This window comes from Myzus persicae, unplaced genomic scaffold (genome assembly GCF_001856785.1).
Source record: "Myzus persicae strain clone G006 unplaced genomic scaffold, MPER_G0061.0, whole genome shotgun sequence".
Taxonomy (NCBI): Eukaryota; Metazoa; Arthropoda; class Insecta; order Hemiptera; family Aphididae; genus Myzus; species Myzus persicae.
This window is the reverse complement of record NW_019104311.1, coordinates 591999-617690: the sequence shown is the minus strand read 5'-3', so window position 1 is coordinate 617690 and position 25692 is coordinate 591999. Positions and strand designations below refer to the sequence as shown.

Below are 25692 nucleotides of genomic sequence, written 5' to 3'. Positions count from 1 at the left end.
CTAGGAAAACGAAAAGTGCCGTTGGAACATGGGCAAAGGCAAATTTAAATGTATCATACGGTTATTTCATTGTGTCTTAGATTTAAATATTATCCTATGGTTCCAAATTACCACATCTCATATATAGCATCGTTACTCATAAGATGACAAAATAATACAAATATACATTCATCTAATATTATACATAAATATTAAATTCAAAATTTTTGAATAAAAAAATTGTCTCTAATGTACCCCTGCCTCGACCATTAGCTGAGTATCAAACTTCAATAATCTACTATTTGGACAATGTAGACGAATATATACAGGCTGCTTGCCTGCTACAATATTATATGACATAAATGATAATCTTTATTTTGTTATGTGTTCGAACTGCAGCACTATATCTATATATATATATACATATGATATATAATAATATGGATGTATTGTGCATTTGTGTAATCCCAAAATTGTAGAACGCACGAGTGCAGATAACTGTAAGTATATAGTATTAAATAATGTATATCAAATGAAAAACATGTGTACGATACTATAATATAATAATAGAACTCATGTACATAATTGAAATATCATTATATAATAATAATTGAACACCTAATGATTTTTTTTTTCTCTACTTAATGTGAAACGGTTTTATTATTGTAGAGTACAGATAATAGAACGCATAATATATAAAACCGATAAGTATATTAAAATATTATATTTCATAGCATGGTTATCAGAATGTTCAATCTTTAGGTACAAGATTATGATAATTTTACGACACTTATATGTAGAGGAAAAAATTACTATTATTATTTAATATTATTCATAATATTTTATATATAACTATGAGTGCGTATTACATATTGTTGCAGTCGACACCAGCTCAAGAATGACAATATTGTACTCGTAACAGATATATATATGTATAATATCGACGGTGATTAGTATTTACGGCAGTACAAACAATGTAGGCACTTAAAACTCGTATACACACACGCAGAATAGAAAACGTAAAATATCTAATTACAAAAAATTCTTTAAAATGTATTACTATTAAGATACTGCTTATATATTATATAGTCAAGTCAATCCAATATTTGATTGGACCCTGCCACTACATTAAAATATTCATAATATATTAAATCATCACAAATGTTTAAATAATTTTAAATATTAATATTAGAAAAAAAACAGTATTATATAAGTAGGTAAAATTTATAATATGATAGGTGTGAGTGTGTGTGTGTGTGTTTTCCTATACTAAAAACAATTGTTCAAACATGTATGCCTGGTATATAGTAATCTTGCGTGCGCTAAAACTAAACACGCGATCCGACTGCCACGGTGGAATATGCATTTAGATGATAAAAACACGAAGAAAACAATTTTTATGTACACAAGTAACGCACTGTATTAATATAATATAGTACCATTTACGTAGGTACAATACGAACGTAATATTTTTAATAATTTAAAAATATGCTCTATATTATTATAGATACGCCGGTATAATAGTCGTACATCTATATTTTTTTGGAAATGTTTTTATTCGTTCTAATCTTGATTTAATAAGAGTAAGTAAACAAGCGATTTTCCGAGTACCTGCAGCAGCAGTGTAATGTGGTATAGTATGTACGCGGTAGGAACACGTTTAAATTTGTATTTTAGAGAACAATATATTTTGATATCAAGAAAATGCATTTCAAAGAATTAAAAATAATAAAAAATATTATATTATATTACTATCGCGTTCTGATAACGATTATGAATGTATTTTGATTTCGATTTGCTAGAAATAATATTATAATAACGAGAAAACAAATGTAGGTAATATGCATATTAATATTATCTCAATCGTTTTTCCTTGCACCTACAACGTGATTGCTGGATCGATATATATTATTGCAACGGTTTACTGCTAGTTACGATGACTGCGATAACGAAATATTGTAAAAAAGCTTTGGCAGCTTATCCGTTATAAAATCCCATATACTTGGGCGTTATTCGAGTCGGATCGTCGAAACTGAGGCGTGCTTCAGTTATCGGATGGTTTTAATAATATTGTTTTCTAGACAACAAAATAATACGAAATCGGGCTGTTTTTTTTACGCCCATCCCCTCACATCTGCATCGCGTTACGATACTATATAGGTATATCCGATGACGCAAGCAGTATCGCCGAGTGTTATATTATTATATTTTACAAAATACATATGATATACTCGTGTAACTGCAACGCTCGCGAACGGGAACGATTTCGATTTACTATTGCCAATTTTAATTTTATATCATTTTTTCGATTCAATATTTTTTTCACCGTCTGCAGCTCGTCGAAATCAAAGTGAAAATTTCCACATGCGCGTCTCGTTAGGTCATGACGAATCTCGTCTCCGGGCTTTGACGCAAATTTATCGACCGAGCGTTTATACACATATTATTATTGTATAAGTCTGTGCTAGTCTGTGTGTGTATGTGTGTATGCGTGTGTTTATTTGCGAGCGCGGAGAACACACACGACGAATACGGGCGGCGACTAATTAAAATAGCTGCGCCAGTAGAGGCGAGGGATTAAACGCGCGCGGGTTCACGTGAATTCAAAAAGGTCATTTTTGCGCGCCAAAAACAATGTTATTTTGGTATGTACATCATGCACATGAATATTATACATCACGCATCCATTATCATCTCGGAAAATAATAACAGTCGATTGGTACGCACACCACGAGCGGTATCCTGCACGGCTTTCAAAACAACCACGTGCAAATCGATATCCATCACACAATTATTTAGTAGCCAGTTAAAATATAAACATATTTGTAATACTCAGAACTCCCTAAAATAATGTATATTGGCACACGAATTCGTAGACGAAAAGAGTGGAGATAGATAAGATGATAATATTTGGTATAACATGTATTATAATAATACACTACGCCACCACGTACTTGGAATCAACAGTTGGGTCCTTATCCGGTTAGTTAGTCGTCTTCGTCCGGTGATGGTACATAAAGTCATTGTTTTTTATTTTATTCACATAAAGCCACATAATAAAAGCGTTTCCCACCAGTCACATAGAATATATATGACTTAACTGAAGCCTACGTACTTCCCAAATCTACGAATGCACACGGACAATGGGCACGTCACAATATATATTATACAGATAAATCACTCGGATTCGTTTATGTAAAATAATGCAATTTAAGAACGCGAAGCAAGGATGTACTAACCTACCTATATTAGATAATATATATAAATATGTATGCGTACAACCATATTTGTTTTCGGGTGACTGTAAACCATAATATTATGCGAACGAGTTTGGAAGGATTATCGATAACGTTTTGTCCGAAATCTCGTTTCGGCCTAAACTATTTTAATAATATATTTTAAATATACGCATGCGCACACATACACGCGTTGGTTGTGTTACGGGCGCCTTAGGTAATGAAATCGTGGTCACGCGTTTGCCATTGTTGTGTTCAATTTTATAATTCACGCTGAGTTTACAGTTGGAAATTTTCCGCTCCATGTGCACTTGTGCCACCCGCCGAATCGTTCAGTAAATATAATCTAAACGAAATATTTTTAAGGCAATTTTGCTGCAGCGTTCGTTCATCATTATTTCATATGTGTTTTATAATAGATATAACTATATAGGATTCGTGTTAAATCGGATTGTACTTTTATTGCTTATAATTTATTATTATTATTATTATTGTTAGTGGCTGATAATAAATTATAAAGTAAAACCTGCCGCTGTTTTTTTCCGTTTTCATACACGCGCTGATCTGTTTATACACTACGTGGTCTTATTACATGGGACATTTATGCGATGTGTTTATAATATAATGCACGAATATAATTTATATACATTCCAGATGGGAAATCGATAGGACGTATTGAATAAAGAGCAAATTTTATTTTCCCCTAATACCCTTTCAACTTGGCCTTTTATAATTAATAATTATAATAATAATATGCCACCGTCGCTGTCTAATAATAGCGGGAACCCGTGGCGAGGGGGTTACCGTGGGTGTGGAACTTTGGGGTCGTAAATATGCGAGAGGAGAGTGCACATTGACAAGAGAGATACCTCCACCACTGCTCACGTCGTAGTTTGCGGTGTGGTAGGCGGAAAAGAGGGGGAGGCGCAAATTAAATATACGGACGCGCGCGCAACTTTGACTGTGCCCCCATAAATCACCAAGCTCGTTGTCACCGTCTTGTCCCCGCTCTCGTTTTTCAGGGGAGGGTTGAAAACTTTTTGGATACCCGCCAAAATCTGTCGGCCCGTGATCGATACGCCAACTATCGCAAATAAAAAAAAGAAAATAATAATAATAATACAACGTTCCAAAATGTCATACCACCTCTGTAAACAACGGCTAGGGACGTTTAAACCGAAAGGTGTACGCTCGGTGAACACAAAGAAATTTGCTGTGTCACCGAAAACGTGCTGTACAATATAGTTGCTGCTGTAGGTATAGGTACTTGGAAGAAGTCCAGGTTTGAATACGAGAAAATTCTGTCGAATATAATATATTAGGGAGATTTGTCGATTTTCATAACTTCATAAGTTTCTAGTCATATCTTATAAGGGACGCCCGTGGACCCGGCCAAATTTGGCAGGGTCACGACAATGCTGCGGTCGCCCCCGTTTCTAATTTTAACGGTTTTTATGTAACGTAAAGCGCGCGGGTTCGGGCTATACACATTGTTTTACGCGTGCGCGTCTCTTCGGTTGTTGTTCGAAGTCTTGGTTGGTTTTCAGGAGAAACTAAATTTAGAGGTGTCGCCCGGACGTGCAGGAATCCCGCGAGTATCCAGAAATAAAAATCCGTCCCCGGACCTTACGCGCTTAGGAGATTAACAAGGCGCCGCGTCACCGGAAAAACTACACCATCCCCCCCGCCATTACCACCACTACGTCCACATTACCGTCACTGCAGACTGAATGTACCACTTTTTTTTGTTCATTCTTTTTGGCTCATGAAAAAAGTTTTTAAAAAAAGATCCTGGCAAATTTGTCTCTTTGCGCGGGTGACGTATTATACGATTTTTTCCCCCGTTCAAATCCCTTTTTGTAAAACGGTATACACTCTAAAATATTACCCTTTAAAGGTTCAACTTTGTCTTTTAATAACGCTTAATGAATAGAAGGAAGAGATGAAAGTTTCAAACCATTAACCGTGTAAAAAGACGACGAGGTGCTCACCGCTATATAGTGTCGTAATGTTTTTGAAGGCGACTATGCCTGCCTCGATGCTTGCGACCCGCGAGAATATTCAACAGAAAATTATAATTTCTCGAAAACCCGATCATAAATCTTTTGCTCTTTTGAAGGACCACAAATAAAAAAGTTTTTATATTAATTTTTAATGGAAAAATGTGACCCAGTATTGAATAATACATTATTTTTAGAGACATCTGTACCTATATGTTGTATAGACGCGTTGCAGGCGTTATAGAAAAGTTAACAAATAATAATATAAACTAATAATTATTCAAAAAAAAAAAGGATTACCATTTTTAAAATAAAAGTTTCAAAACTTTACAATACTATTTATAGTTACATACACCAAACTAAACGCAACCAATTTATAATGGATTCAACATTTAAGATCACACAAAATAATATGGACTATAGGCGATAGTGACTCGATAAAATATTCATAGCTCATATTTCATCCATATACGTATATAGCGAGGTTCCCGATCGAAAGCCCCAGCGGGTGAATAATTTACTAATGTAGGTACTCTCTGTCGATTCGTAACTATAAGACGCAAATTCATAGTACGCGAGTAGAAAATAATAATAATATAGAAGAAAAGATATTAATTTAGTTCTTGCTCGAATTACCTACCTATAAGTAACACGGCTAGACCAACAAACTGGTTTTGATTTATTCCAAATGATTTTTTATTCGTCGCAAACGTGTAATTTAGTAATATCGTCGTAATTATTGTTAGTACTCCATTATTATTATTAGATATATAATTCTAATATATTGACGGTTGATTAACCTGTCCATACAACGTGTATTTATGCCTAAAGTGTAAAATACAATACTAAACTACGCAAACAATTTGAATAGGTTTTTTTTTGTTTCCGCCCACGAGAAATCGTTTGAAAACGAACGAACAGGCGTTATATACAAGCAGCCTGACTTGGTAAGCTAAATTAGGAATTTTCTATTCGTTGAGAGTCGTTTAAAATAGGTAGGTTAAAATAAATGCAATTTAAATAACTGCAGCACGGATAGTTTTCGACTGATATAGAAATGTAATTATTGGCGTAGACAAGCCCACAGAAGAAATATCGTATACACAATTCTTGCGGTCTTCGGACAGAAAGCGAAATATAATAATATATAATATTATCATAACCTTTATGTACGTATACGCGCGTCATTGCTCGTCATTGGTTGCTCCTCGTCGCTAGTCCTTCCGTAGGGTGTATGTGCAGCGGTGGTCGTCGCGTAGTATTGTCGTCGGTTGCCGGTCGGGGGTGGGTGTGTGCATGCATATATATAGAGAGAGGGCGAGCGGTGATCACCCCTTCAACGCGCACGTAATCCTGCTCGGCGGTGGCAGTGGCGCACACGGAAAGTACTCGTGTCGGAGGAATTCATTTCCTTTGCAGGGTCCTCTCGCACGCATATATAGTATATACACACATCTCACTCACACGCGCCCACCAACACGGTCGTCGTACCCATTTCTGCCACTAAATATATATATATGAGTGCATTATACATACACGGAGAATATGTTATACCCTCACACACACACACCCACAACAACCTTTTAAATCAATAAAACGAAAGAGACCTCTCTGGCACGAAGGGTCGTATATAATACATATACATACTATACTATATACGACGGACGGCTGGGGCGGACGTGTATATACCGTTCATATATATATATATTATATATAAATGTGTGTTTATGTAATGGAGGAGACGTGGAAAAACTGAGACGGGTGACCCGAAACCGAAGCAAAAGTTCAACCGCGCTCAAATGTCACGCGCGCGTTTCGTCCGCCCGCCACTCACTGCAGCCGACGCGGCCGCTGCGATAAAAAGGTTATGGCGGCGCGCGCAAAAGTTCTCACGCCGGAAATTATTTTTAACCGGCGGCGGCAGCGTTGCAAGATCTCCACAGTCGGGAAAAACATCCCTAGGGGTAAACGGATAGTGTACGTGAACCCACTGCACGCTTCAAGGGAGGGGGGTCCTTAACGAGATGAAAAACTAGCGTAGAGTAGCGTTCGTTGTATACGTATATAAATCGGCTGAGAAATAAACGACCCTAATCCAGACAAACTACAGCGCTGAACGGTTATAGGTACATTCTCGTTATTGTCGATCCAACACGACTTTATTAAGTGTATACACGACATGATTACACAAAAAGTGAAATATCCTTAATAAATATATATATATATATACTATAATCTTTGATTAATTCTTTAAACACACAATGGCTGGGTGTGTAAAGCGGGGGGTTATTTTACTTAGGTACAAAAGTTGTATGTATACTTTAAGAGTATGGTGCATAGTGCGTGCATACATAATATATAATATGCATAAATATAGTTTCTAGGGATTTTAGAGTTTTTACTCAATATTCATCATTTCAAATGAATGGTTAAAAGATAAGAATAAATTTTAAAAATGTGATGCAGTGCTAATAATTCTTTGTACAATACATTTAAAATAATAATTACCTTCATACATTAATAATTCGCTGAATTTAGACGTAACCCCTTAAAGGTTAAATACTTATAAGGGGTATAGGTTTGGATTTTGTTTGGTGCACCATGAAAATAATTCTGTAGATAATATAATATAATGTATATTGGTTCATCCGTTCATGCCGAGTTGTTAATAGTGTTAAAAGTCAAATACTATTTATCGAGTATAGATATAATGCAGTGACTGACTGTTACAAATGAATTACAGTGGTGGAGTATTTTGTATTGTTTTAAACTTAGGTACGTTTTTTTATGTCTTGTTTTTGGGTACCTATCTCGTATGGATATTTGTCAAACTGCACGGATGGTGGCCCTTTTAAAAAACTGTGTTCATAACCTTCAACATGGTGTTCTCGCTCAATAACGTTATAATTATTCAATTGTGCTCTGTCGCGTCCGCGCTTCAATTTAAAACGCGTTCAATTTCCCAAATTATTATTTATATTTTGTTTGTCGTGGCGCATCCGACAGTCAGACGAATAATTTTTTGACGTTATATTATATAGGTAATGTATTTATGTACGGCGGCTAATATTTACTGTTCATACTTCAGACACAAACGCGGTTCCCCTTTTATTTTGTTTTTTTTCAGACAACATGTGTTCTTAAGAGACACAAGAGCATTGGAGGGCTCGCAGTGACGTTGCGTGTCGGACGTGGGGGACGAACGCGCTACGTAATTCATTAACGCTATCGTCTCGTTGGCATTCATCCGTAATATGCACCGTATAGTTAGTAAGAATAAAAAATATTTTTAAAAAAACTCCTCCAACTACTCCTTCTCCTCCTCTTCCTTCCTTCTCTCGCAAACGCTGCAACACCGGCCGTCGCCACTAACACAGTCACACTGTAAAATATTTCGAGTTGACAAAATAATTCTGTCGTCCGCGCTGCACACATCGCGACGTATGCCATACATAATAATATTAATATATACACAATATGTATAATAATATAATATAATACCGCACCACGCACTGATAATTAATATTCTTCTGGGTTAATTTTTTATTCGAAACGAATATTTTATAAAGTTGCACGACGGCAGTAGGTTTTTCGTCGCGACGCTTTGATTTATGGCCCGTTATTATTTAACATAACGCCGTGCGATCTGCTCGCGCACATTCGCGACTGCGCCGCTCGGAGCTCATTAAACGATTTAATCCTGCCGCCGTCGAGCGCGCGAACTAAGTTCAAAACCGATTCGACAAATGCGCGAGCGTTGCCAGAGAATTTGGCGTTTAAATGACCAACTCTACAACGACAATATAATACACTTACGATTGTATAACAATAATATTATAACTTATAAGTAGCAAATAATAAATGCCTACTCAAGTTATGGCGATATTTAGAATGGTTTACATTTTAATATAATATTGTATTATGTGACTTACTTATTACGATTTAAACTTGTCAGCGACTTGTCGCGCACAACACCACAACACTGGACTCCATAGTATAGACTATAGTGTACAAAAAATAAATTGCATTAACTAGTTCGTGACAAAAAATGTATAAACACGACGCTCACTCGGACACTTGTTGTCGGACGACGCGAGTGCGCTTACGCGAGGATCGTACAGGACTGAAACGAAAGCGGAAAACTGTTCAATGCCGCTGCGGCAGGACAACGACGACTGTACGCGCGTTTGCAGTATTTGCCGCAAATACGCTGCGTGAAATCACTTTCCAAAATCAATATAATACCGAGAGTGGTATCTCCGACGGTACATTTTATTATTGGCTGTTATAGAATTAGTGCGATACCGTTATGTTGTATTATTGCGCCACGAAAAAGGTCCATCTACATCATTATTGTTATCATTGTTGTTGTTGTTGTTGTAGGTAGTGTGTACTGTATAATAGTAGTTGCTGTGAGCATATACCGGCGACCGAGATTTTGTCATCGGTTGATGTGGGTTCTGTGGGTCTTGCGTGCCCTGCTTTATACGAAAATAAAAGCCGCAGCGATCACGTATATGTAGACGATACGGTCCTTTCAAATTACGAATGTTGTATACACACACATATACCTATGACGCAAGACGGATAAAGGACACGTTCGTATTTTATCGAACATACTCAATGTCCTTAAATTGTATGCACGTAGGTACCAATGTGTGTGTGTATTCTAGGGATTTACTTTTATTGTATTTTATAATATAGAATAGCTGCGATGTATCTGTTGCGGGTCGCTCATTATTATTAGGATATTGTGTTTGGGCAAGTGCGGACGATCGTATTGTATATATTATGTAATATTTTTATAACGCGAACAATGCAATTCTATTTTCGGACGTTGCACAGTGTTACAATAATCGCGTTTTCTTAAGAACCGTAACAGAGGTTTTTTTGGCCATATTTGTGGAGAATAAAATATATATTATAGCTAGTATACCTACAAATCCCGTTCAATGGGTGAATTGGGTACATTGGTTAAAATAATATATATTATAGCCAGGTATATAAAATATAGATGTAGGATGTACCTAACTGTACATTATCAAATATCAATACATACGGGGTTCAGTTATAAAAAAAACCCCAACTTGCGGCACACTCGATGACTTATTTTTCCGTCCGATGTGTGCTCGTTTCTATATTTTATTATTTTGAATAGTTTTCAAAATAAACGCAAAGTGTCACCGTATTTTTAGATTTATATGTGCAACACGGTCCACAACTATACTGCCACGGTGACGGTGACGGCCACAACGACGACGACGCATGGGCGAAAAAAAAATTTATGCGACTCTCAGGACTCGTATAGCGTCAACGTAAAACAGTCATCCGCTTCGTTATTATTCGAAAAGTCAACTCGTAAATCAATTACCATTAATTCATTATGTATAATATATATATACCTATAGCTCCTATGTATTTATACATAGATAACTGTATATATAATATATATATAATATTATACATACATTTTACACTTGTTTAATTTTTTGAAATGACTGGGTCTCGCAATCGTCGAGTTATGTATTATTATATATATATGCATACTCAAACTATATAGAACGGCGATATACCGTATTATTATTATTACGAGTATATCACATATTCGCCTACGCGGAGTACGAGAATATCCGAATAAAAAACGCCCATTTATTTATTTTTAACGAACTAACACTCGTTTTTAACTGGATTCCGAAAATGATTTTCAACGTACCGGAAACATGACGCATACGCTGCGGAGAGGTCTCGGCGGCGATGGACGAGGCGGGAGTGAGCTAGCGACGGTCCCGCGGGAATCGGCGTTTGAACTGCCAATTGATTGGGCCCGACGTCCGGCAGGGGGTTAGAAAAACACGGTCGAACGAATGGAGTGTGTATTGTATTATATATATATATATATATGTATAAACGCAAGTCCACCAGGAGAAACGAGAGAGAAATTTTCAGGGACGATCCATATCCATGCGCGCGTGTTATTTAGGGATAATCCCGGTGGATTATGTGTATTATATATATATATATATATGAAAGGAAACGATGAAAATAATGCCGAGTAAAAGAAACTTATATTTTTTCCCCTCCGCAGTCGATAACAATTGCTGCCGAGCTTATAGGTATATGTATACGCTGCGGTTCGGCGTCGGATGTTTTGGTTAAAATATAATAGGTAATATACCGTTTCGTTATTGCGTGCTGCAGACGGTTCTTTTTTTTATTTTGTTCTTTGCGAAATGGGCATAACTTTACGCGGCGAAAGGGTAAAAATAATGAAATTAATTACCCCCTCTAGCTATGACAGAAAAAAACTGACTACCGGAAAAACTATTCAATTTTCTCGAACGTTCAAAGAATGTTTTGTATACATATATATATATATATATATATATAAATATATACATTGCCGTTGGGTTTTGAAATCCTTCGATGTCACGGAGAGGGTGGTGGGGAGGCTCTACGGAGGGGTTAACGGGTCGACGGTTTTGTCGGGCCGACAGCGCAAACGGTACAGCGAGGTGATGTGAGTGGGTATGGGAGGTGGCGCGTACGGAAATCTGACACAAAGATAATACGGGCGCGAATGATAAACGGTCCGCGCAATAGAATGTCAACCTAATGGATGATCGATGATCCGGTCTCAGGGTTTTGGGTTCCTCGAGCCCGGTGGAGGGGGCATGGTGGTGCGGCGGAAAATGCTGCGGAGTAGATGAGGGTGCGGTTGATGGTGAGGTTAGTGGTAGCGGTGGAGGAAGACCGTCGAAGAGTGTGAGAGAGCAGAGCGGATGTGACGGACGGAGGGGAGCGATGTCTCTCCCTTATAATATATATATATAGTTGATATCGTGCCCCCACTCCCTTTCTCCGCGGTCACCGAGCGCGTGTTCGTGCAAGTGGAAAACGAACACAACGAAGATGAAAACTCAAACATGGCCGACCACCGCTTTGGTATGGACCAGATGAAAATCCAATTAAGCCCCGAGGGCTGCCCCGCGAGGCGACGCAACTTCCCCCTCTACGGACTATTTTTTTTTCGATAAAAAAAAATTTTCTCATTCTCCTACACAATACACGATATGGATACCGAAAGCAAGTTCGCTGATAATTCTCAAAACGCCTTATAAGAAAATACCGATTAAATTACTATTAATAAAATAGGTTCAAATGTGATATCAGACAATTTTAATTTTAAAAAGATTCGTTCGACGTTATATCAATGATTGGTCTGTTATTTGCAAGTCATAATGATAGCACGTCAAGTTAATAAATTAAAATTAAATTGAGCGTCTTACGATGTAGCTCAACTCGGGATCGATGAGAGTTGAATCGTGCGAATTGCATTCATATATGAAATAATATTATTTATAATATTTCAAATGGTGTAGCTGATCGAGAAGGGGGGGGGGGTAAAATAAGCACTCTAGACGAAAAATATATTAGATTATTTCCCTTTAAAATAATTGTCACATGCTTCGGCGCCGATCAAAACACAAACGTCGTGAGGCTTAACGGCCATGATTCGACAAGACTACAACTATCGGTTGTGTGGAAAATGAGGGTGACGGCGGCGGCGGTGCGAGGGTGGAAGGATTTTCTCGAAGCCATTACCGTGTGTATATGTACAACGATTTTGCGGTCTCGTCGCACGACACCGCATGTTCGTCGTAGCGTATTAATATATCCTACAATATAGTAATATTTGTCAGCAGTTTCAGTAAACATATACATATATATATATAATATTATAGGTATATATAGTTCGGTAATTATGTTACTATTATTGTTATTCTATCGTTTAAAATGTATACCCTCTTAACTTTAGAAGAAACTCGGGCGCACTTAGTACACTAGTTCAGATGTAGGTATATCATACAAATAAGTATAATAACCAATATGTGCCGCACAGAGGTAAAATATTGTGTAAAATAATAATAAGCTATATATTATTATAATATATCATACTCTGTCTGTCGACTGTTCTCAATCATAAAATATTTTATATTATAATGATATAACAAAAAAGAAACGCGATAAACCGCGGCATTGTTAGTTCGCCATGAACCTTTCGATCACACGTGAAATTGTTCAATTCAATATTATTATAGGTATAGGTATTAAAGTGTCTAAGTATAGACAGCATTATTATAATATAGAACATTTACCTATCATCGTAAGAGTACCGACATAATTGTACGAAGGTATATATGTCTATGTTATACTTAGACCTTAGTAGTTAATACTATATATAAATTATATACATTTTGTTTTCGAGTGAGTCGACGTGCTTATACGTTTTAATTTGTATAAATTATCTACATCGTAAATAATATAACTATCATGATTTTTTTATTTATTTATTATTTGTATCAATATGTTACAAAATCTCATATTATATAAAGAGTCAATATTGTATATATAAGAACCGACTTAATTACAGTATGTATACACAATACATTATATACATACAAAAAGTATATCATTTCGGGTGGTTATTATATCTATTATATTATTAAGTGTATACTATACAGTATAATCTTTTTTTAGTCAAAAATGTTAATGTATATTTATGTTATTGTACACTTTTCAACCTTGACGTCATAAATAATAAATAATCCACACAACTAATTACATAGGTTATATTATTTTTATTTTTACAATGGATTCAAGTACCAAAAAAGTTTATTTTAAGTTTTACGCTAATTAAATATCTCATAAAAACGTTCAGGAAGTTTATGTATGAAATTAAATAATCATAGTTAATGATTTACTAGTTTTTATGATTTAATTAGATGCATACTCGTAAATAATACCTACATCCAAACACAAGTCTTTTTAAATATTTAATTGTTCACAATTGTATTAAAATATTTTAATTCGTTCATTCAAATTAAAAACGCATACTGTTTTGGTTAACAATTAACATTAATAATTGTGTGCATAATATATATTTTGTGGCCATGTAGGTATATTATACACAGTATATACTATATATACCATCTATACCTAGAAAATACCAAAGAAAATAATTTCTTATACTTATACGTAACAAATGTGCGTATTTTTAATTACGCACAAATATTCAATTGAGATGTAATTATTCATTTCTCATGTATCAAAATATGGTTTATATTATAATTACGAAACATGTGTATAATTTAATATGAATAATTTTGTATATTTTACACATTGGGGTACCTATATGGTTTCCTGTTTATATTCTATTCACAACTAAATTAAAGTAAACATAAAATAGAGGTATATTAAAAATAAAATACCTACGAGTACCTACTTATTTACAAAAAATGAATATTTTAAATATTTTTAAATGAATAACTTTTTGTAATTATATATAATTTAAATAATACAATATCATTAAATTCCGCATGATTTAAATACCTATATGTAGGAATAAAATTAATAAATCAATTAATTGGAACACTTACAAACCGTTTCTTTAACTTAATACATATATAATACTATGTACCTAGAAAACAATATAAGAAAGAGTTACTTTACAGTAAAAATCACGGTCGTAATAATTTTACAGTTCGTAGATTGTTGATAACCTAACCTATATATTATTATGACAGCTAAAATCAGAACTTTACAATTACAACCTTATAATTTTATTTAAGAATGCAATAAATGAGTACGAAAAAGTGGTATTATCATCCATTACGGTTTTATGAAAATATAAGTAAGTTTTACATTTGAGCTATTAAAATCAACAACACTATCGACGAAATAAAAATTAATATATAATAATACGGCGTATAGGAACTTACACACAGCGTATTAAGCGATATCAGGCGTGAATCGTATACCTAGTCGGTGTGCGTAGGTAGGTTAAGTCTAATATAGGTGTCTACAAACATAATATTATAATAATTTAAGAGTGAGAAAGTCCATTCGAGAAAATATACTTCTGAAATAATATCATATATACCGCGCTGCCGCGGCCGTGCAGACAAATATACTTTATGCACACGATGTTAACAAATTCCGACGATTAAATTAATATTGTTTGACGGTTTTCGCAGCGATATATTATTATCACAATTTCGTAAAACGCCACTCGCGTATCCTATGCCCGTGCTGGAACGAGCTGATTTCCATCGATTAATAATAATAATAAATCGTATACCCGATTCGCCAATATAAATCTCAACTACCTATATATTATCGATTGCAGTAAAACTAGTTTCGTTTGTATTTCATCGTGATGTGATATGAGCTAGGTATTTGGAACTGGTGCGTAATATTGTAAGTGCTATATTACATAATTATACATTTTAGAAACGCCCGTATAATTGCCTAGTTTTCTGCAGTGTCGTACACAGATATTTTCTATGGGGGGGTTATATAAAAAATATATTGCAATGTTTAAAATGTTATTACATATTATACACCTATGCATAAAGTAAAAAAAATACTAGAGGGGAGTTTAACACAACCCTCCCCACCAACACGTGTGTACGGCACTGGTGTTTGGTTGAGGCGAGTTGTACGCCGAGAAGCGTAAATCGCAGTATAGGTACCTACGTGAAAATCATCATAAAACAGCTCACGTTCGGCGGCTCTTACGCTTTCTGGGCGTATACCTATACGCGGAAAATAATAGGTAAATTCAATGACGTCACTTCGTTTGAGCGGACGTGCTTGTTCTGGGGAATACTGGCGCCGAGACGACGACGGATTCGCGGGCCTCGAGTGCAGTAAGACCAAAGACGCTCTCAAAAACGATGAAAAAACCGTCGTGCGACCATCGCGACGCGAATGCGATTGGAAACGAGTTTGGTTTTTGAGTGACGAAACAAATATAGATCCGAAAAAAAACATACAATATTAAAATAATCAATTTTCCTCGCAACACATTGACGCGTATATTCAAACTATTCGTATTTTTTGGTTTTATTATTATTTACCTGTGCATTCGTCCTACACCATAGCAGCTTTATAACGGAGTAAAGTACAAACGCGGTGCAGGCGTCCATCCACCTTCCAATGATCACCGCCTGCACCTCCGCCTCGGTTGACATAGTATAATAATATTATTGTAATCGCAGCAGTCGTTTGCGAAAAAAAAAATATATAATTATATTCAGCCTGCATCGTCGCCTCGGACACGTCGTCGTGGCGTCGTCGGTCTCGTACGACGGCGTAGGTATAGGTGCTGGCCGACTACACTGCTGCATCAGAAGAAAGAGCGTGCACCTCGTCGTTGTGAAATCGGCCCGAAAATCGTGACCGGCGCGCGTCCGCTGTGCGGCGACGGTCAAAATACTAATTCTTCGATACCCGCGATTTTTATACGGCCGCACGTTAGTTATTATCATTAAATAGGTATATATATATATACAAATGTTTATAATATAATGTGTATACACTAAAAAAATCAAATAATAAAAAAAAATCACAGGGCCCGGTCAGTTTGCTATCGCTTCTATATTTTATAATATACCTAATATAAGCAGCGCAGGTGACCACCCAGAGCGGACGCCCGACGGCGAATTTTTATTTGTTGTTAATACGCGGCCGAATTTTTTTTCGATCTACCCATTCTTTTTTTTTAACTCTGTCGTACAAAAAAAAACGAAAGGTCGATTGTTGTCGTTTCATTATTTAAAATCTTATTATCACGATATCTGCTATAATAATATAGGTTCACGGGGAAAAATGTGTAACTATATGCTTATTATCGCCCCACACATTGTATTATATTATAGTATACATAGCTACCGGTGTTTTGGTAAAGTGCATATTACTTATACCTACGCTCAATAACAGAAATACCGATTGGCTACAGGATACATACAGGATGATTCATTTAACGCACACTCATCATATTTAAAAATATTACATGGGTACACGTTTATATGTTTTTCATTTAAAATAAAATAGTGCGGGGAAACGTTTTATTGTGATTTTAAACTGCGTAAAGAAAACATTTTCAAAATTGTTAATTGTTTTTGAAATAATAATAGTGAGTCGTACCTACGTTAATAGAATCACTCTGTACCTATATTATATTTTACTATCGTAAACATTATAGTAATATTTTATTATTTTATTATACTGCAGTCTCATAAGTGTAACGAATAGTTTTCGGCAAACACTTATCCTTATACCTAAATCAAAGCGTATCAACATATCATAATATTAAAGTATACTCGGGCAGCTCTGGGGGGAGTAAAATAATAATAAAAGGTGCAGGGTTGAGATATTATATCAAGTATACGACAAACACAGAAACATATAAATACTTTTCACTCGACAAAAAATGTGGTACACTACGAATATAATCGATTAAGTATTTTTTCACTTAAGAGAGATATAATTTTGTTCATATGGTGAAGAATATCAGTTTGGTAATTTTCATGCCTGCATTTGTGTATTGTATTGAGACGCGATAACTATACAGAAGATATAATATGAAGAAATGCAATTTCAATTTCCCAGAAATTAAGCATAATTGATTATCTCACTAAAAACAACGAATTTAAACATATTTTAACTGCAATAATTAATATACATAAAAATATGTACATATTTTTGTCTTAAAATAAAACTAATTTGTTCAACTTGTAAGTGAGCATAATATGTTACATCTTATATTGTACGTATACTCGTTTATATAATTTATCGTGTTTGACTTTTTGTAAATGTTTTATAAAATCGTGTTTTTTATTCGCGCCATTAATAACAATAAGACATTTTTAAACATGAAGTCGTACTTTTTATATAATATATACTAAAAAAAACAATATTGAAATAAAATATTTTGCTGTCGTCAGACTTACAAACCATGTAATACATTATTTATTGAATACATTAACAACAAATGGGAACAACAGCTACATTATAGGTGTAACTCAATAAGTGTAAAGTGTAAAACGCACGCGAGATTTCAATTTTAAAGAATCCTGCACGTAACACGACGCTCGGGTACGTAGGTACTACGATGAGGTTTCTGGTTAAAAAATATGCCGTGTGTAACTATTTGGTATAAATTCGACTAATTAATAATTATTATAGACACTCTCGTGTGAGTATACGCACGTATTATACTATTATATAATAGGTAATATATAGTATGTAATTGTTCACTTTACCCATAAGACGCTTCAGATCCTTATCGAAAACTTATTTAATTATATAAACGGAACCGGTTGAAAATTCAGAGAACTAGTAATAAAAAAAAATGTTCATTCGAAAAAGAAACCGTTCGTTTTGCACGTACAATCGATAAGGACTTGACATTTTGACCCAAAAAGGAGAGGTGCTCGACTCGTCTTGCATATAGCTGCCAGTAGAAGGAAAAATAGAAATTCATAATAAAACTTGAAAAACGACAGTAAATTATAATATTACGAATAATATAATTTACTCGTTGCGCGCGAGGGTCAAAACTATTAAAATATCGAAACACTGTCGGGCCTTAATTTTTCGACCAAGGGCCGCCGTGAATTGTGCGGTGGGCGTCGAAAATAAAAATAAATATAAAAGTATTGTGTTCAAGTTAGGCCGTAAACACGCGGGCGCCATCTACCGCAACCGTGGTCGACGCAGTCGGTCGGATCGGAGGCGGCGCGACATCTAACGGTGTTTCACCCATCGACGGCGACGACGACGACGACACGGGCGGCTGCCGGGCCAGTGTTGTAGTTGTTGTAGTAATAATGTAAATTACACCCATTAAACTGCCGTTTTCGCTTCTTAATGGCCCGTTTTTATTACCCGGTCCGGACAACAACTTGTATACGTGAGCGCGCGCGGGTGTGTGTTTATTCTCTTTCTCTCTCATTCACCAGTATATTATATAGTCGTATAAGTATATTAATATAATAAAGTGTAGGTAGTAGTAGTAGTATTAGTAGTAGTAGTGGTGGTGGTGCCGTTAACGTCCATAACCTGGCACAATGGTTTTCTCCTTAGGCCGGGTCCACCCGTCGTCGCAGACCGCTTTGCACAAACACTCGTAAAAATAATAATAACAATAAATAAATTATAAAATACGGTTTTCGACCTTGTTCCGCGAGCGTGTTGCGTATTATTATTGTTGTTGAACCGAAGTTTTAGAGATCTGTTCGAGAACGAGCACGTGGTCGACGTTACCTATATACCTATTATTATTATTGTCGTTTTACGTGGCGAGCGGGATGAATGAAAACGTGAGGACTGTGACCTTTATGATATTATATTTTCGTCCTTATCATCATATACGATGTAATGTCATGCACAATAAATTATTATGCGGTACTGACGTTCGCACCCATACACGTCCGTCCGAGGACGTTCGTTTTGAGAATAAAATATCATGATATTATAATATGATTATGTTAACATCTTCTCCGATATAGTCACTGCTATATAGTAGATGTCATGCGACGTTATTCTATGCAGCGATATTGTAGGAGTCACGCACCGTACAGTTGTCGTGTTCTTCAAGAACTAATTTGATATTATTCGAGGTACCCGTTGCCCGGTTTAAATTGTATTTCAATTTCCACCGCAAAAACAAACAGTTCAATACTCAGTTGTTGACGTATGTTTTATATGATTTATATTTTTACCAATATTGTAAAATTTAAATGGATAACGTTTCAATGATTACCACGTGAATATGTTAGAAGGTAAATAACTCAAATATTTTATTTCTGGACAAACGACTGTTGCTGTAGTCGTCTTTTTATATTGTTCATAACGACATGAAGCGTGCTCTCTAACAGCATGCCCGTTTCTGTCTCTATCTGTCGGACGCACCGCGAACCATTAAGGGCTCTTCCAAACTACCTCATAAAAATGCAATCTCGACAAATAGTTTTGATTCGCATTAACATTTTTACGGCTACTACCTACGTATAGACGGCTACTTTATAGCCTCCATAACGGATACGCACGTGCTCGAGATAGTGTGACGACGCTCCGAGTGCGGATACGTAAATCAAGGTAGAATTCGCCGAAAAACGCAAGGAAATTCGAAGATAACAGCTCGCCGACACCGTCGTCGTAGATCGAAATCGCAAGAATAGACTTTTCTCGTCAGACATTTCATTTCCGGTAGGTACCTACCCAACAACAGCGACTACGGCAGCGGCGGTTAGGCCACGAGCCACACCTACACATTTCCGGTATTTCCCATATTATAATATCTCTAGGCCACAATTGTTCGGCCGGTTTAATAATTATTATCGTCGGCCACGGTCGGCCGGCCAGATTAGAGTAGCCAAATTACAGGTTAGTGGTGTGTGTCTGCTGCAGCGGCCAGCGAGTGTGTTCATGTAAGCGCGCGACGGCGATAAGTGCAGGTGCGGCAGCGAGGGGAGGGAGTCACGACAGGAGGAGTGGTCGAGGGGCAAAAAGAGGGGTGCCGAGGCGATGGGGTTTTTGGCTGAGGGGGTCACCGTCGAGGCGTTTACCCGGCAGATGGTATCAGCCGCTGCGGCGGCAGAACGACATTTCGTCGGGTGTGGTTGAACGCATACCACCCATGTTGAACCCGTGCCGGTTGTATTGCTGTCGGAACACGGGACCCGGAGGATATAATGATAATAGTAATAATAATAATAATAATAATAATAATAGTATTATTAATATATTACATTCTATGTGTGTGTTTATGCATATATATATAGACAAATAGTTACACCCATCCCATCGTCTTTTGTTTATGGTCGTCGTCGTAGTTTTGTTTCCCTAGCCTCATCCCCCCCCCTTCACGGTAAATTCCGCGGTCCAGATTATATAATGGTTATATTATTATTATTATTATTATTATTATTATTATGAATACAAGTATACCATTCGTTAAGCGGTGTACCAGTCGCTTATAAGTTATAATAATAAGAGTCCGGCGGCGACGACGACAAACTGCATGTGGACCCCCTGCGCGTCACGAACTCGGGGAAAAAATGAACACAATATTATTATTATTATAAAGTGAGAGAATTTGCCGGTTGAATGGTAAGTGCCTACATAATAGTAGTATACGGTACACACGCATATAATAACGTTTTTTGGTGGATCCACGTAGAAGTAACAAATTCTACTATGCTGACGTAGAGAATTTCGAAACGAGCGGAGAAAATAATTTACGGTACAAGAAACTTACGTCAACGAAACGAAAAATATTTACATCTGCGAGTGTGTGAAGAGGTATATAGGTACCTAATATAGCAGTAGTTAGTTATATTGCTGATATATATAGATATATATAGGTATATATAGTTGTAGATGTGCACATCAAAAAAATTGAAAACGAAAATAATCAATTAAAAAATAATATTCAAGATTCATAATATGATCATTGCAAAATATATCGACGAATTAATAAGTTTATATAATACTGTAGGACATGTAGGTACATAAACAAAATTTCAATATCATATTTTATCCCTCGCACACACACTACACGACTCATATTCGGACAATGCAATAATTAATGAAACGCAATGTCCTACTTGATTTATTGTGTATTTGAATGGCCGTCGTATATATTATTGCCATTTATCATTAATTTAGCCTACGAGATTGGTATTTCTACGATAATAATAATTAGGATCGCGTATTTGTATTTTGGACAATGATTGAATTAATTTTTACATTAAATGCAACTCTAATGATTGTTGGAATAGACGCTAAACGATAAAAAAATTACACGAACCAGTAAAAAACGATTGGCATGACAATTATTATTATTCCGCCGCCCACTTTTTCTTAGTAGGTCATTACTACGTTTTAAAAACAAAAAATTAATTTTTTATATACCGCTACTGTGGTAATAGTGGGTACCTATAATTTAATATAACGTTGCTGTTAGATGATAGTGTCCATTATTATAATAATATAACAAACGCGTTTTTAAATGTTTGATTCTGCGTTATATACCTACGACTTAATACTCGCATAATTAATAATTATATTCTCATTTCCATAAAGAAAAAATGAAATGAAATTGTCGACGAGCCGCATGGGCCCCAAGATCTTACGTTCGACGAAACGGACCGCGAAATAATCTGTACTACTGCACGCCTGCACTTGAAAGCGAATGAAAAAAACATCAGTAGCCGTAACCTTTACGGAACTGCGGTACCTGTACCACGGTATATAATATTGTTTTGATATCGAAACGCATGTATAGCAATAAATATGGGTACTAGTAACGTGGTCGTGACGCGACGGCCGCTGAACGCGCATTGTGCGCCCGATGAATCTTTATTAGTAATTTAGTAATAGCGAGCGGAACAAAATGGGAAAACGCGATTGCTCGTGGCACCGGGCGACGGGTGGACGGGCGATCGCAGGACGACGGAGGTGGTGCCGGCTGGGGGAGGTGCCGTCGTGCCGCAAAGGCGATATTTACGACCGGCGGGCACGCGAATTTGATTCTAAACACGGATAAAAAAACGACCGGTGCCTGACGTGGGACGTCGGGGGCAAATTGTGTTTCGGGACATACGACGAGGGGGAACACGGAAAACGAACAGGGAAAAAATATATATAGAAATAAAAATAATAATAATTACTGGGTCTGAAAGCCTCGCGTTGATTCTGTACGCACGCATGTCGTCAGCGCCGCACGTCATGTGCGCCTATAGTGTACCTATTTACCTATTCCTACCAACCCGAAACATTAGGAATAATAATAATACGTATATATATTATGTTTGTGGAGTGCGTGTGTGTGTGTGTGTGTGTGTGTGTGTAATAATAATATGTACAGGTACCTCCTGATATAATAATATAATGTGTAGGTATACACGTTATATACATTCGAAGTCGAAAGAAAACGATGAAAATACATTATGTAATATTATGATGTAGAAACGAAACCGAAATCGTGTATATACATAGTATAATGTACCTACCTATGGAATTAAAAACGAAAAACGCGACACCGCAGTAGTTGTAGTTTTATGTACAAACATGATAATATAATAATGACAATAATGTTTATTGATTTCCAACCACCTTAATATACAATATAATATCAATATTACACATAGAAAGAACGATAACATATTAAAGGTCGCCTCCAAACCGTGGCTGTGTGTATGTGAGAGTTCTTAATCTGGGCTGCAAACCACAGAGTCAGTGGAGTACCCCTAGTGGTACCACTTTAATGTGATGTATAAGCCCTCCTTGTTATTTGTTTTCCTCATTTAATTCGTATTAGTTCAAAACATACTTTACAATTTATTTTCATCGTACTTGACTACACAATTAGTATTAATTCATCACCAGTCTCATTAGAGATTGATTGGAATGTGGTATCAGCAAAGTTGAAAATGTGGTTAAGACAATTTCATCAAATAATTTGAATTTTAAGTTAGCAATTATGGATGTCATTTTAATCAACAAAAAGGATTCATGTCCGAATATGCAAACAGCTACTTACAGCAAAACGTACATTTTCGAGTTTAAAACGGAATAAGGCTTACTAATGGAATAGTATAATACAAGCTGTAGTTGTGTGTAATTCTCGAGTTTTAATTGTCAACTAAATTCAATTGCTTGCAAGAAATGAATTGATTTTTTTTTGTATATCAGGCTAGACGCCTAGCTGACTAATGAATTAGCTTCAATGTCTTTAAAGGGACATATTTCGTTTTACGCCGATGCAAATTTAATAATTCACTTACTATATTGTAATCAAAAAACAGGTAAACGGAAAATAAGTCACCCTCAATAATTGAGCAGTGGATTTATAAGGTTAATATTATAGACAAAATATGAAGTAAAGCTAATACAAGGTGATTAATTAGATCTACCTAATGATACTTATATATTATAAAATAGTATTACCTAATTACTCTGATCATTATATTACATAATAGCACCGTGATAATACAATATTGTCAATATTATAATATATATATTATGTTTTTGTAATTATTATTGTTATATTGATATCGTGCGCGCTGCTGCTGCACGACGGACCTTGGCGAGGGGGGGAGGGGCGCTTGTTGTTTTTGGGAACGTCGGGCCCCGTCGCGAGTATACAATATACATATATACATATATCTGTACGCACAGATCAATATATTAACTGTCATAAGCGCGCGGGGGCCGCGTGTATGCGCTGGCGATTGTATATGATATTATTATATTGTCGTTTCGCCGGAAAGGCGGTCCCTCCCGCTACAGTCCTGTCCTCCGCACGTTTTGCGAGCCTCCACCGCCGCCGCCGACCTTTCCGGCGGCGAGGGTCGCGCACGACAACCATGTTGTGCACGCGCTCGCGCGTGTGTGTATGTGCCCACGCTCGCGTGGGTTGGGGGTGACGATGCCGAAATTGTTTTCGCGCGAGAAAGCTTATTGCGTTTTGAAAAACCGTTTTTATTTTGTTTTAAACGAATTTAATTCGGCCCTATAAAATAACGATAAATATAAAACGTTTCCTTCCATAAATCGTGCAGCGTTTTAGAGCGCGAACATAATAATAATATTATTATAACATAATGCTAAACTGAATAACTATAGGTACATAATATAACGGTCCGAATATTATCATGGGCATCGGTAAACGTAGCCACTATAACCATACGTCATACTGTTATTTTAGTGATGACCCGCAGGCAGTATAGCGGCTAGAACTTTTTTTTCTTGACTCACATTTGATATTTTATAACATCCCTGCACCCTTAGGGTTTATTCACTGCTCTCCAAATAGTGAATTCGTTGGTTGTTAAATAACATTTCAAAATTGTTCAAACTGCATTTTCCAATTCTGAAAGAAATTTATGTTCTACGTTTTGGGCACTGCGAGAAACTCGGGAGCAAAAGTCCTAACAGTCCATAGTAAACGTTAAACGGATCATTCCACGTATGTAATTATTGTATGAGCACTTATATCACCAGTAATACCAGTAATGGGTCGAAACTTAAAATTGATAATTTCATTATTCGAACCTCGCGGTGAACACATTCGGCGTGTACGCATAATATAGGTATAACTGAATTACAAGTGTAAACACAAAGTCTTTCTCCTCTCAGTGGGACCCTCCTCCATCGACGGGGCAACGCAAAATGGGATTTTGGCGGCTTATCGAGGGTTTTCGGTTGAACACACCGAACTGTGTATTGCAATTTATCTTCCGCAAGAGTCGCGATGATAAATTGCGTCGCGAGCAGTTACAAGTAAAATACGGCGTTTTCATCAGCGAAAATACACACATATAGCGCAACGGCGCGACTTTAAAAAAGATAATACTTTTTTGTACTTATATATATATATATAATATATATACCTACGGTTTTAAATCGTGAATAAATACCAGTGACAATATATGTTTAACCCGTAGGTACGTCATATAAAGCCCGGAGCAACGCGCTATTCGATAAACTATTTTCTTATTAAAATATCGACGTACACGTCCTTACCTCTATATATGAACGAGGAGAAAAAAAACAATAAATACTGCATATCATGGAGTAATAAATCGAAAATCGCATGCACGAACAAGTTTTGCGGGTGCATGCAA

At 36.2% G+C, this 25692-nt stretch overlaps 1 protein-coding gene across 5 annotated transcripts in view; it reads right to left on the bottom strand.

Moving 5' to 3' along the window:
• LOC111041078 (homeotic protein antennapedia-like) overlaps positions 1-25692 on the bottom strand; it is a 166472-nt gene that overhangs the window by 63002 nt on the left and 77778 nt on the right. The window contains exon 1 of one of the 5 annotated variants that reach the window (XM_022325233.1): positions 9148-9351. The exons of the other annotated variants lie outside the window; for them this stretch is intronic. The gene's annotated coding sequence lies outside the window, so the exon portion shown is untranslated. Of the gene's footprint in view, positions 1-9147; positions 9352-25692 lie in introns of those variants that run through there. 5 annotated transcript variants of the gene reach the window in all.